Source organism: Pseudorasbora parva, chromosome 24, assembly GCF_024679245.1.
Source record: "Pseudorasbora parva isolate DD20220531a chromosome 24, ASM2467924v1, whole genome shotgun sequence".
Lineage (NCBI taxonomy): Eukaryota > Metazoa > Chordata > Actinopteri > Cypriniformes > Gobionidae > Pseudorasbora > Pseudorasbora parva.
This window is the reverse complement of record NC_090195.1, coordinates 36,010,073-36,023,489: the sequence shown is the minus strand read 5'-3', so window position 1 is coordinate 36,023,489 and position 13,417 is coordinate 36,010,073.

The window sequence follows — 13,417 nt, the reverse complement described above, 5'->3', positions numbered from 1 at the left end:
TCATCTGTTTGATCGGACCCCCCGGGCCAGCCTTTGCTCCCCACGGTCATCAATGAGCCTTGGCCGCCCATGACCCTCTGGCCGGTTCTCCACTGGTCCTTCCTTGGAGCACTTTTGATAGATACTGACCACTGCAGACCGGGAACAGCCCACAAGAGCTGCAGTTTTGGAGATGCTCTGACCCAGTCCTTTGTCCACAATCTGGCCAAACTCGCTCTAATCCTTACGCTTGCCCATTTACTTCACATGTCAGTGGTCATAATGGTATGCCTGAATGGTTTATATGCATTACTAATACACACATGCACACACTTTGTTCAAACACACTGATTGATTCAGAAATTGATGATGATGTTGTACTGAGTAAATCACTGAATAATTCACTCAACTGATTTGTTAAAAACACTGAATCTCCAATATGGTGATCTTATTGAACTGTGGTATAAAATCATTAAAATTAATAAAATTCTCGTTAACCTCTCTAATATTTCTCACATTCATTTCACTAGTTTACATGTCAAACTCATTTCTAAGCTCAGTGTGTGAGAGCTGTAAATAAGCACATGCTCTTTAATTTTGTAAGTGGATACAATCAATAACAGTATAAGCATACATGAACACCCGTCACGCTCTCAGCGTTTATTCTGAGTGATGTATGAACGCCTCACCATATGTCAATACACCGTACCACTCTTAAAGAATAAATACTGCTCCTCATGTCCAGGATAAAGTAGCTGATCGTCTTTGAAGTCGATAAATCTATGAAATATGTAATGCTGTAGAGGAAGCCCCAGAAGGCCTCTGAATTCAAGAGCCTTTACATCTTAATTGATATTAACCTGCAGTCGTGGCGCGAGTGAACGTGTGTTCCATCAGCCGGAGCCTCTCCGTTCTGTCATGCATTATGCACCGCTTCATATTATACATTTATTTATTATCTTTTCTCCTTTCAGAAGCAAAATGAATGCCAAGTTTAGATCATAAAAATTGCAACATGGACAGTTATGTGAAAACTATAAATCGAAATCTATCTATCTATCTATCTATCTATCTATCTATCTATCTATCTATCTATCTATCTATCTATCTATCTATCTATCTATCTATCTATCTATCTATCTATCTACATCATTTTGCTGTTGTACAACGCAAAGTTAATAATATACAGAATGTTTTGTATTAACTTGCTAAATAATTAAATTGATAGAGAGTAGCGGAGTGACTTTGGCTCTCCTTGGAACGGTGTTTGTTGAGCTGTAAATATTTTGAAGTTTTAATGAGAGCCTTGGAGACCACAGCACTGACAACAGGTCACACTGGCCAGTTCACAATGCATTTAGTAAGAAATATAACTTAAGCCATTTCCTTCCTTTCAGCCAAAAGCCCTCCTGGCTGAAGACGAGCCAGTGAATTTTTCTAAAATTGGCAGACTTTTCATTCAGTGTCATATATTTTTGAAAGACATGGAAAGAGAAAGAGAGGCTGAGATGAAAAAAAAGGTGCTGAGAGGAATGGCCACAACTAACAATCGAGTCAGCAGGTCTATGAGCTGCTCTGACATCTCCCTCTAAAACATTTAATGGAAGCATTTTTCATGACTGAATCAATGAAAGAATCCATGGAAGGGTTTACAGCTTGATTAAAGTCAAGCAGGCTGAAGAGCAGTCTGAACAGGAACTTTCCCATCGTTATATTAAGGCTGAAAAGAGGTATTTATCATTTGAATGAACATGTGATCCTATCCAGTGCTTACGTCAGGACTGTCATTAACATTAGTGCGCATTCATGAAAGACATTCAGTCAAATTTTAACCTTTCACTTCTTTGTGAATATATTTGCCATTTAAAGGTCCTGTTCTTCGCGATCTCATCTTTCAAACTTTAGTTAGTGTGTAATGTTGCTGTTAGAGCATAATACCTGTAAAATGATGAACCTCAAAGTTCAATGCCAAGTGAGATATTTTATTTAACAGAAGTTTCCTTTGACCTTTCCAGGAAATGTGCGCTAAGCTGCTGTCGAATCACAATACGGCAACCGCTGGCCCAATCAGAACTCGTTACGTGTTTCTGAAGGAGGGACTTCATAGAATAAGGAAATCATCAGGCAGTTTTAGGACAGAGGAAACAGCGCTGTACAGATAAGTCAATTGTGTGAAAAATGCATAAAACGTATATTTTCATTTAGTTTAAAGATAAAGGTGACCTATTATGCACCTATAATTCGCTTTTATAAGGTGTTTGAACACACATGTGTAAACAACTAGCCTATAATGGGAAAAATCCACCCAGTACTTGTGTTATTATCTTCATCAATCATTATCAATCTCTCATATTACTCTCTACTCCTGCGTTATGTTGTTATGTTGGTGTATCATTTTACAGGAAACCCTTTGAAGTTACATAAAAACACTGCTAAAAGTGTTAAAGTGTTATATAAGTATAGGTTGTCTAAGCTGTAACCCCCCCCCCCCCTTATATATATATATATTAATTCATTTTTGAAAGTGTGTAACTCAGGCACTGTGTGCTCTAGCACCCTGCAGACAGTTTGGGCTGTTTCCACTAAATTCCAGAAAATAGTGGAAAAATAAGTTTGTCTGAGTCATATTGTATGCAAGAATTACTAAAACGGGTCTGAAGTGATAACCATGTAAATTGACCCCATTCAATGTTTAATGTCTGTAAATACATGGTTGACCTTTTTTTTTTTTTTTTTTTTGCTTCAGATTTAATGACTTTTCCTAACTTAATGGGGACAACTAGCCTAGAAATCTAGACCCACCCTAGCGGCAGCAAATCCGCTGCCGCGAGTGTCGTCTAGCAACTCTCAATCCCTTCTGAGCTGTAAAAACCAAACTCCAATCAGGCCAATCACATCGTGTATATATAGTCGGTGGATAGGGCTTATTATAATGATGGCCAAGCTGCGCTTGCGTGCTACTAGTAAACACAGAAGCTGGCGAACGGCGTTCTTTCAAATTAGATTTGACCGCGACTCTGGAAGACTTGGAGTTAACCTTTTCTCCAAGAAAAGAACAAAGAACGGCACTGAAGTCATTCTTAAAAAGGGAAGATGTGTTTGGAGTTTTGCCGACCGGACCTCGGATTGAGCCCTGTCAATGGTGAGTTTCCTGACCAAACATCTTGATGTAGGTTTGGTTTGTCAGGCTAGGGGACAACCTCATAATAATAAAAATAACCTGCTGATATTTTTTCAATGTCTTGTACACATTTTGTAGCATCTGTGTTCATTGGGGTCAATTTTACCCCAGGCTCTTTTAGCTGTATAAAACATAAGAAATATAAAAATGTTACACACATTTTTTTGGGTTGTTTTATTGAGGTCACTATAACATGTTATAATTTTATAATGTTCATTATAATTTTACATATTCAATATAATATTCAAAAACTTCCCTCTGTTTAGACTCATCCCTAACCTAACCATATCTGTAGCATTGCAAGAAACCACTATGTTACAAACTGGTCCATAGTGAGGAAAACAGGAGGCAGACTTCAAATAATAGATGGGTTTACTTCAAATAATAATCAATAACAGGAATATGAGAACATCAAACAACCAGGTAACACAAACATAAGAACGGACAAGGAGTGCAGGGAAATGAGTCAATATAAATGGAGTGTTGACATTCAGGTGTGGGCCAGGGAGGATAATGAGAAATGGGGTCCAGGACAGGCATGACTTGCAACACTACCTCCCCCTCCAGGTAGGTGTGTCCTCCTACCTTAGATGTAAGCTGGAGCGGGCTCTAGAAGATCTGGAGAGGGCTCGTGTAGACTTGGAGAGAGCTTGAGGAAAATTAGAGTGGGCTCTAAAAGAGCTGGAATGGGCTCGTGTAGACTTGGAGAGAGCTTGAGGAAAGCTGGGGCTGGCTCTAGAAGAGCTGGAGTGGGCTCGTGTAGACTTGGAGAGAGCTTGAGGAAAATTAGAGCGGGCTCTAAAAGAGCTGGAATGGGCTCGTGTAGACTTGGAGAGAGCTTGAGGAAAGCTGGAGTGGGCTCTAGAAGAGCTGGAGTGGGCTCCAGTAGACTTGGAGAGAGATTGAGGGAAGCTGGAGTGGGCTCTAGAAGATCTGGAGAGGGCTCCTGGAGACATTGCCCGGTGGTCAGATGAAGATGGCCTTAACTCCGCCTGGGGCAAAACGCAAAGCAATTTGGCGTGATTGCCAACGCTTGGCGGTCCCCCACTCTCCTCAGAGAAGTGATGGCAAGGAGAAAGGCCACCTTGAGCGTGAGGTTCTTGGCCTCAGCCAGCTACAGCGGCTCGAAGGGGCTTGGAGAAACTCCAGCACTGAAGCCACTGCGCAGTTAACTGGGTTCACCTCACGCTCTCTACACCAAGTGGAGAACACATTCCACTTTAAGTTGTACAGCCTCTTGGTGGAAGGGGCTCTGGAGCTGAGCAGGGTCTCGACGACACCTGCTGACAGACCCTCTTCTATGAGTTGTGCCCCCTCAGGGGCCAGACCCATAGGTTCCACAACTCTGGCCAGGGGTGGAATATCCTGCCCCCCGCCTGAGTCAGCAGATTCCTCCTCAGAGGGATCTGCCATGGAAGGCCATCTAGCAGGTCTATGATGTCGGAGAACCATACTCTGGACGGCCACCGGGGTGCTACTAAGAGCAGGCTGATGCCCTTCTGGCGGAGTCGCTCCATAACTCCTGGGAGCAGAGCAATCGGGGGAAATGCATACAGACGCAGCCTCGGCCACGTGTGTCATGCCATCCAGGCCCAACGGAGCCGGATGCCTGAGGGAGAACCACAGTGGACAGTGGGACTTCTCTCGAGACGCAAACAGATTTCCACTGGGCTGAACCTCTTGCATATGGCCTCCACCATCTCGGCATGGAGACACTACTCCCCAGGCCTCAGCCCCTGCCTCGACAGGATGTCTGCTCCCTGATTTTGGCCCCCCGGGGATGTACGTCGCCTTGAGGGATGACAGTTTCCCCTGGGACCACAGGAGGACCTGACTCTGCACAGAGGGTGCGACCTCAGACCCCCTTGATGGTTTAGATACAATACCACGGCAGTATTGTCAGATCGTATCAGGACACGGTGGCCATGGAGGTCCGGGAGAAAGCTCCTCAGAGCCTTGTAGACCGCCAGCATTTCCAGGCAATTGATGTGCCAGCAGGAATGCCGGGTCCCCCACGGACCTCTCGCAAAGCGGCCTGCTATGACCGTGCCCCAGCCAGTAAGGGATGCATCTGTTGAAACGGTTTTCCGGCAACACGATGCTCCCAATACTGGCCCTAGGGACAGAAACCAAGGTTTCTTCCAAATGATGAGGGAATGAAGGCATCGGCGCATTACCCTGATCATACGGAAGGGATCCCTTTCGAGGAAAACCCCTTGGTCTTCAACCACCACTGTAGGGGTCTCATGTGGAGCAGGCCAAACGGAATCACGCCGGACGCTGCTGCCATGAGACCCAGCAGTCTCTGGAACTGCTTGAGAGTGAGGCTGCGGCCTAGCTTTACCCTGGAGACCTCAGCCAGTATGGACTCGATACGTGTGGGGCACAGCTGTGCCCGCATCCTTGACGAGTCCCATACGACTCCCAGGAACTTAGTCCGCTGGGAGGGCATCAACAGCCTTTTCCTTGAGTTGAGTCTCAGCCCCAAGCACCTCATATGGGCCAGAACGACATCAAGAAATCGAACTGCCATATCGTACGACCTGGCAAAAATGAGCCAGTCGTCGATATAATTGAGCACTCGGATGCCCTGGAGCCTCAGTGGAGCCAGAGCTGCATCCATGCACTTCGTGAAGGTGCGGGGCGAAAGAGCCAGGCCGAAGGGAAGAACCCGATATTGGTACGCTTCGCCCTCGAAAGCGAACCTCAGGAACCTCCTGTGGGCAGGAAGGATGGAGATATGGAATATGCGTCTTTAGATACATCGTGACGAACCAGTCCTCGAACTGGATCTGACTCACGATGGGATAGTGAGCATCTTGAACCTGAATCTCGAACGGTTCAAGTACCTCAGATCTAATAATGTACGAAACCCCTCCATCCTCTTTGGGAACCATGAAGAAGCGACCGTAAAGCAGGACTCCCTGTCTGGCAGAGGGATACACTATATGGCCTCCTTTACCATCAGGGAGCACACTTCCTGTTCCATAACATGCCACTGGGCTGGGCACACCACCATTCAGACCACACCGATGAACCTCGGTGGTGGAACGCTTAACTGCAGTCTGTACCCTTTGCCCTCGGTACACAGGGGCCAAGCAGATATATTCAGGAAGCATAACCATGCGCCGCAATATTCTACTAGGGGAACCAGCCTCTCAAGGCTGGTCTCTGGTACCCACCGAGCCTGTGCGAATCCTCTGTGTCGGGGAGGATTTTTGGTGTACTAACACGTTCGCTGCCCAGCTGCAGGTCTTTCTAGAGGCGGCTGGAGCAGCATGCGTGCAGCGTTTGCTGGAAATCAATGTGGCCCAAGCGTTGCAGACGGCGGATCGCAGCATCGACTTCCCAAAAACTCCACGGAAGAGGCAACCTCACAGCTTAGGGCGGCCACTGTGAATCCTTAGATGAATAAGCCAAGTGAACACAATTTGGATGATAGGCTGATAATATAACTTCTCAAAGTCAGATAAATCCCATTTAATTCCTCAGAATTAAATGATCACCCCTCAAGTGAACTTGGCCGAATGATAGGCTGAATAAACATATCTAACTCCTCAAAGTCAGATAATGTTTAATTTTAACTCCTCAGAATTAAATGCAGCCACAATCACCAGATGATACTGTTTAAATATGTATTTAACCGAATCGTCATACAACATATTTGGCTTTCATCCCTTGAAATGAAAGACCACAGGCGTGAGTCTGAAACACTCGAAAAACGTACAGCTGTATGCTCCGAGATATTTCTCAACGAACACAGACGGCACCCTTGGGAGCTGACTGCATGCCTCGCACCAAACAGTATCATATGTACACCGATCGTGTGTGTTCACTCTTTTTGCAGACCCGTAATCCACGCGCTGCCTCGGCGGTGAAGTCGAATAAGCCTTGTGACTTCTGCCCATAATGGTAAGATGCGTGGCATTTCCGGACAACCTGTGTTTGGCACTTCAGCCAATAAAAATACATGAAACTACATTTGGCCATCTAACCAATCTAAGACCATTGCGTTTTTCGGAGGGATGGGCTTCATAGAAGCAGGAAGCAAATGAGCCATTCGAAGGACAGTGGTAACAGCGGTGTGGAATAAAGGTCAAATATAAGAAAAATATGGCATTTAAAATAAAAAAGAAGGATTAAGACCTGTTATTCTGCGCCCCACAAACACAACCAAGCCTAGAAATCCCCCCCCCTAGAAACAGAACCACTCCTTTAAGAATGAAAGGATTCCTCTCTGGAGAAGCATTCAATCTCCTCATGTCAATAGTGAGTCCACTCACGGCTCGAGCACAACTCGCTTTTAAAGGGAAAGGGAGACGAGACTTAATTGCTCGTTACACCCAAAACACACCCATGACTCATTAAGAGATTAGGGGCGACCCTTTTGGACAACAACTGTTTTTCCCATCTTTTACTAGCAAAAGTAGATTCGGACGCCCTAAGAGCTCATGTGCCGTGAGCTTCAGATCAGTGAAATAGTGCCCTTGTACTTTTAAGATGCTGTGAATACGCCCATATGTTTTAGCATACATCCAAACATACAACAATCTGCAAATCCTAATGTGATGAGGGGGTGGCGCTGGAACACACAGGTCTTCTCTTTTAAATAAAATGGCACAGCAGAGATGCTCATAAAACCACATTTCAAATCCAAATGGATATGCTTTAGTGCCAACATAAACATGCTTATTAAATACTAATTATTCTAGTCAACTAATGAGAAATGGCAGATTTATTTCTCATTGCACAGAGCTAGTGGCCCAGTGTGGCATAAAGCTGCTCTCATGTCACAGACAGCTGCTCTCCGGCTACGATAATAATCAGATTCTCCACAGACAGCCTGGGATTAGTTTACTCAACAGCCGTGACTTCAAAGTACATGTAATTCCTCTATAAATAAAAACTCTAAATCCAATATGAAGTGGTAAGTCTGTCGTCTTTGTTCTGTTTACTGGGGTTTTGCCCGTTGAGGGTAAATGTGTACATGATGATGGCGGATGCTGCTTTGGAAAACAAGGGACGTGCTACGGTGTAAATATTAGCAAAGCAGAACTTGGATAATGGTGAGCGGTGTGAGCGAGTATTGCCATCAGGTGCTCTGTATTAGCATATGATAATATGAAATAACTTTTAACTTGATTTTCTGCGACCCTCATATCTTATTCATGTGCTTTGGAAGACACATGATACAATCTGAGCATATTACTATTTATGCAGTCACATTTCATATGCAGCGCTAGTAACATTGCCCACAAAATATTCTACAGCTTCTTCATGCAGCTCCACTGTTTGTTTACAGCAACGGTGACAAAATATTTCATTTATGGCGTTTCTATCTCTCACGATGGGGTCGTATACTTCATTAATCTAATTCTACCATGATCTCGGCTCACTGAGAGGCAGGGGAAGAGTGAGTGTGTGTAGGAACCTGTTAGGAGAGGGAAGAGAGACACAGACAGACTGAATAAAGGGAAGCAGATTCTGAAACTGCCTGAAAAAGACATAATGGCAGCAGAGAATAAAGGATGGTGTCAGATCTCAGACTGAATTTGAATGTGTATTTCACGCTCCTCGCATTTGAAGTTTCTGTTGTTGTTTTGTCTTATACACTTATACACAAAGACTGCACAGCGAGGTCAAAACCATAATCTAGCTAAAAGCTCTAAAAGAGAAACAATGTTCTTCAAAGTGTTGTAAAATGGGATATATATATATATATACTCACCTGAAGGATTATTAGGAGCACCATACTAATACTGTGATTGACCCCCTTTCGCCTTCAGAACTGCCTTAATTCTACGTGGCATTGATTCAACAAGCTGCTGAAAGCATTCTTTAGAAATGTCGGCCCATATTGATAGGAGAGCATCTTGCAGTTGATGGAGATTTGTGGGATGCACATCCAGGGCACGAAGCTCCCGTTCCACCACATCCCAAAGATGCTCTATTGGGTTGAGATCTGGGGACTGTGGCGGCCATTTTAGTACAGTCAACTCATTGTCATGTTCAAGAAACCAATTTGAAATGATTCGAGGTTGGCCGTGGCATTTAAATGATGCCCAATTGGCACTAAGGGGCCTAAAGTGTGTAATGCAAGAAAACATCCCCCACACCATTACACCACCACCACCAGCCTGCACAGTGGGAACAAGGCATGATGGATCCATGTTCTCATTCTGTTTACGCCAAATTCTGACTCTACCATCTGAATGTCTCAACAGAAATCGAGACTCATCAGACCAGGCAACATTTCTCCAGTCTTCAGCTGTCCAAATTTGGTGAGCTTGTGCAAATTGTCGCCTCTTTTTCCTATTTGTAGTGGAGATGAGTGGTACCCGGTGGGGTCTTCTGCTGGTGTAGCCCATCCGCCTCAAGGTTGTGTGTGTTGTGGCTTCACAAATGCGTTGCTGCATACCTCGGTTGTAACGAGTGGTTATTTCAGTCAAAGTTGCTCTTCTATCAGCTTGAATCAGTCGGCCCATTCTCCTCTGACCTCGAGCATCAACAAGGCATTTTCTCCCACAGGACTGCTGCATACTGGATGCTCTTCCCTTTTCACACCATTCTTTGTAAACCCTAGAAATGGTTGTGTGTGTAAATCCCAGTAAATGAGCAGATTGTGAAATACTCAGACCGGCCCGTCTGGCACCAACAACCATGCCACGCTCAAAACGGCTTAAATCACCTTTCTTTCCCATTCTGACATTCAGTTTGGAGTTCAGGAGATTGTCTTGACCAGGACCACACCCCTAACTGCAGTGAAGCAGCTGCCATGTGATTGGCTGATTAGATAATTGCATAATAATAATAAGAACACTGATAATAATCATAAATGTTTGTTGATCATCAAATCCTCATATGAGAATGATTAGTGAAGGATCAGTGACACTGAAGACTGGAGTAATGATGATAAATTCAGCTTTGATCACAGGAATAAGTTACACTTTACTATATATTCACACAGAGAACAGATGATCTACACTGGAGAAATATTTCACTGCTTTACTGGAGTTATGATCTAATAAACGCAGCCTTTGTGAGCAGAAGAGACTTTTTTTAAGAAACACTAAAAAATCTTGCAGACCCAAACTTTTGAACAGTACTGCGTATAAATATGCTGTACATCACCTTGGATAAAAGCATCGTCAAAATGCACTTACAAGTGTAAGTCTGGATATAACATGCATTAGCCTTTTAACATTTGCTCATGTTCTGTGGTCTAAAATAGTCCAATTTCCTAAAAAACATCTGCAATTCAAATGATTTTTGAATTATTTTCTCTCTAAGGGTCAAGTCAATGTCAGATCCCATGGCATGCTTTCTCATAGGTAATATGTCTGGTGTAAAATCATTATCAGAGTGACGCTCTTCTCTTTCAGCCTCCCGCAGCTGTCGGCTCAGAACAGCATGCAAATACTGCATGTGCTCATATATCCCAGGCTTTCTGTTTCTCCACCTAATGCTCGCTGCTCACAGGGGATCCCAGAGAGTAAATACCATACCTGTCAATGTCCAGTTGTATTTGCAAAATCTTTTTTCAGTTTTGACCTTTCTTTTATTAGATTCTTGTCCCATGCCGCAGCGCTTTTCTCTCTGACTGCTCTTCATTTTAAGGGGATAAATCCATTGCACTAGGGAAGTCTGAGAAGTAGACAGAAGAGAACATTGCAGTGCCAATCAGTGTAAACCAGGCTATGCATTTCAGGTTTTTCATAATCTGACAATTCTCTTCAGGAAGGTCACACCTGGAGCGAGATGGAGTGCGATCCTGACTTTGTAGCTTGTCAGTTACAGTTATTGTGAAGTCAGTTTCTTGGATTGTGAACTTCTGAAGCCTGTCAAACCAATTTTTTTTATTGCGTAGGTATACGTATAAATAAAAGTTAGTTTTCTTGGAAAGTGTAGATATGTGACTTGTTTGGCAGCCTCATTCCACTTTGTCAATTCTCAGTAAATAACAGCAGAAAAATTAATAACATTTTTTGTTTTGCTTGACTCTGGATTTGAGGATGCATAAAGCACAAATTAAACAGTTTGTGTCTGTAGAGTAATAGAAAATGGAAAGTTAGAAATGAAATATTTTGTTGATATGTAAAGTAAATCCACTATTATTCAAGTCTGGTGTTGGTCCAATGTTTTAAAGGTTTCTGAAAGAAACTTGTCTTTGCTCAGCAAAGCAGCATTTATTTGAAATAAAATCCAGTAAAACAGTAAAATATGTTTAGTGGAAGTTCATATTGTTGTGGAAACCGTGATACATTTTATTTTTCAGGATTTTTTGATGAATAAAAAGTTCAAAAGAACAGCATTAAAGCAGCACAAGGTAACTTTAACTCCACAAAACTTGGCACAATGCAGTCAGGCGAGTCCCGTTCTCCTGGCGACAGCCAAACCCAGACTCGTCCATGTGATTGTCCGACTGAAGCGTGATTGGTCGCTCAGAGAACACGTCTCACTGCTCTAGAGTCCAGTGGTGGCTGCTTTACTCCACTGCATCCCACGCTTTGCATTGCTCTTGGTGATGTAAGGCTTGGATGAGCTGCTCGGCCATGGAAACCCATTCCATGAAGCTCTCTCCGCTGTTCTTGAGCTCATCTGAAGGCCACAGAAGTCTGGAGGTCTGGAGCTGTTGACTCTGCAGAAAGTTGGAGACTTCTGCGCACTGTGACCCTCAGCATGCGCTGACCCCGCTCTGGGATTTAACACTTCGTGGCTGAGTTGCTGTTGTTCCCAATGGCTTCCTCTTTGTTATAACCCCACTAACAGTTGAGTGTGGAATATTTAGTAGTGAGGAAATGTCAGGAATGGCCTTATTGCACAGGTGTCAGCCTATCACGGCCCCACGCTTGAGTTCACTGAGCTCCTGAGAGCGACCCATTCTTTCACTAATGTGTGTAGAAGCGTCTGCAGGCCTAGAGCTTGATTTATACACCTGTGATTTGATGCATACCTATGAATACGAACAAGCTGCATGTTGTATTTTTTGTTCATAATAACTAATTCTGCTGAAGATGCAGTCTGATTTCATGTTGACCCCAACCATCATCTCACATAATACCGACCAGACAGATTATGTCTTTAAAAGACTAAAATAAGCAGAAACTTTAAGCTGACTTTCATTTATTCTTCGTGACATTTAACATTTATATCTACGACTAAAATTATCCCGCCAGTTTGTATGTCAGAAAACTCCATGCTCCTTTTAACCACACAAGACATTTTTTATTTCTCTTCTAAAGGTCATATTTTGCTTTTAAAGTTTGCCGTCTGCATGTACAAGGCAAAGCGGAAAAAAAACATTTTAAGTTGTAACCCGTAGCGTGAACAATGTACTTTGCTAGACAAACAAGATGAACAGTACATTACACATTCACAGATCTATTCATTTGACTCCACATGCTTCTCCTTATCTTTTTACCATTCTGCACTTTCTCCAGCATCGGAATTGGCGCACAAACAGTAACCTCCTCCTCCTTTTGTAGATCATTTTCCTTATCTAGTAATGCGTAAAGCGAATTGGACCGCAGGTACTACTGTGTCAATTGGGCAAATGGCCTTTCAAACAGAAAGACAAACAATCCGTACAGTACAGCGCAGTGTGAGAGCCGCGGTGTATGAATCAGGCTCGCGGTGTGAGAACTCACTTCCGTAATACATATTCTAGCAAGCAGAGCAGCTGGGGGAAAGGAGGAAAAAGACAGAACTGGGACACACAAATCGCAGACCTCTGGCGCCTGACTTCTTGAACAGGTAGAACACACATACACACACACACACACACACACACACACACGCTCTTTGTCTTGCGCTCTGCGGATGAAAACAGAGAATGACTGTAGCCCTTCAGGCGGAGCTGCCATGTGGAATCTCAGTGAATGTGTGGCAGAAACTCTGGCTGTTTGTTTAGCTCTGGTTCTGTGGGCTCAAGCGTCACTGCTTTCTTCAGCAGAAACACATCTACCTCTGGCTTATTCAAAACTGTTACAGAACATTCAGCCTTTCATTGCACTTTCTAAAGTTGTTCCATATTGATTAATACATTTGGCTGGACTAGGGCTTTTCCCATATATTAACTTATTATTCTAACCTCAGATAACTGCAATCATGAGTTATCTTGTAATTCATACGGGGTTAAATATTAATCCTAAACTGATGTTTCACACTGTAAATTCCTAAAACATTCCTAAAAAAATATAACAGGAAAAACACGAAAATATTCTGTCGGAGACGGGGAAAGAGTTAAATATGACTATG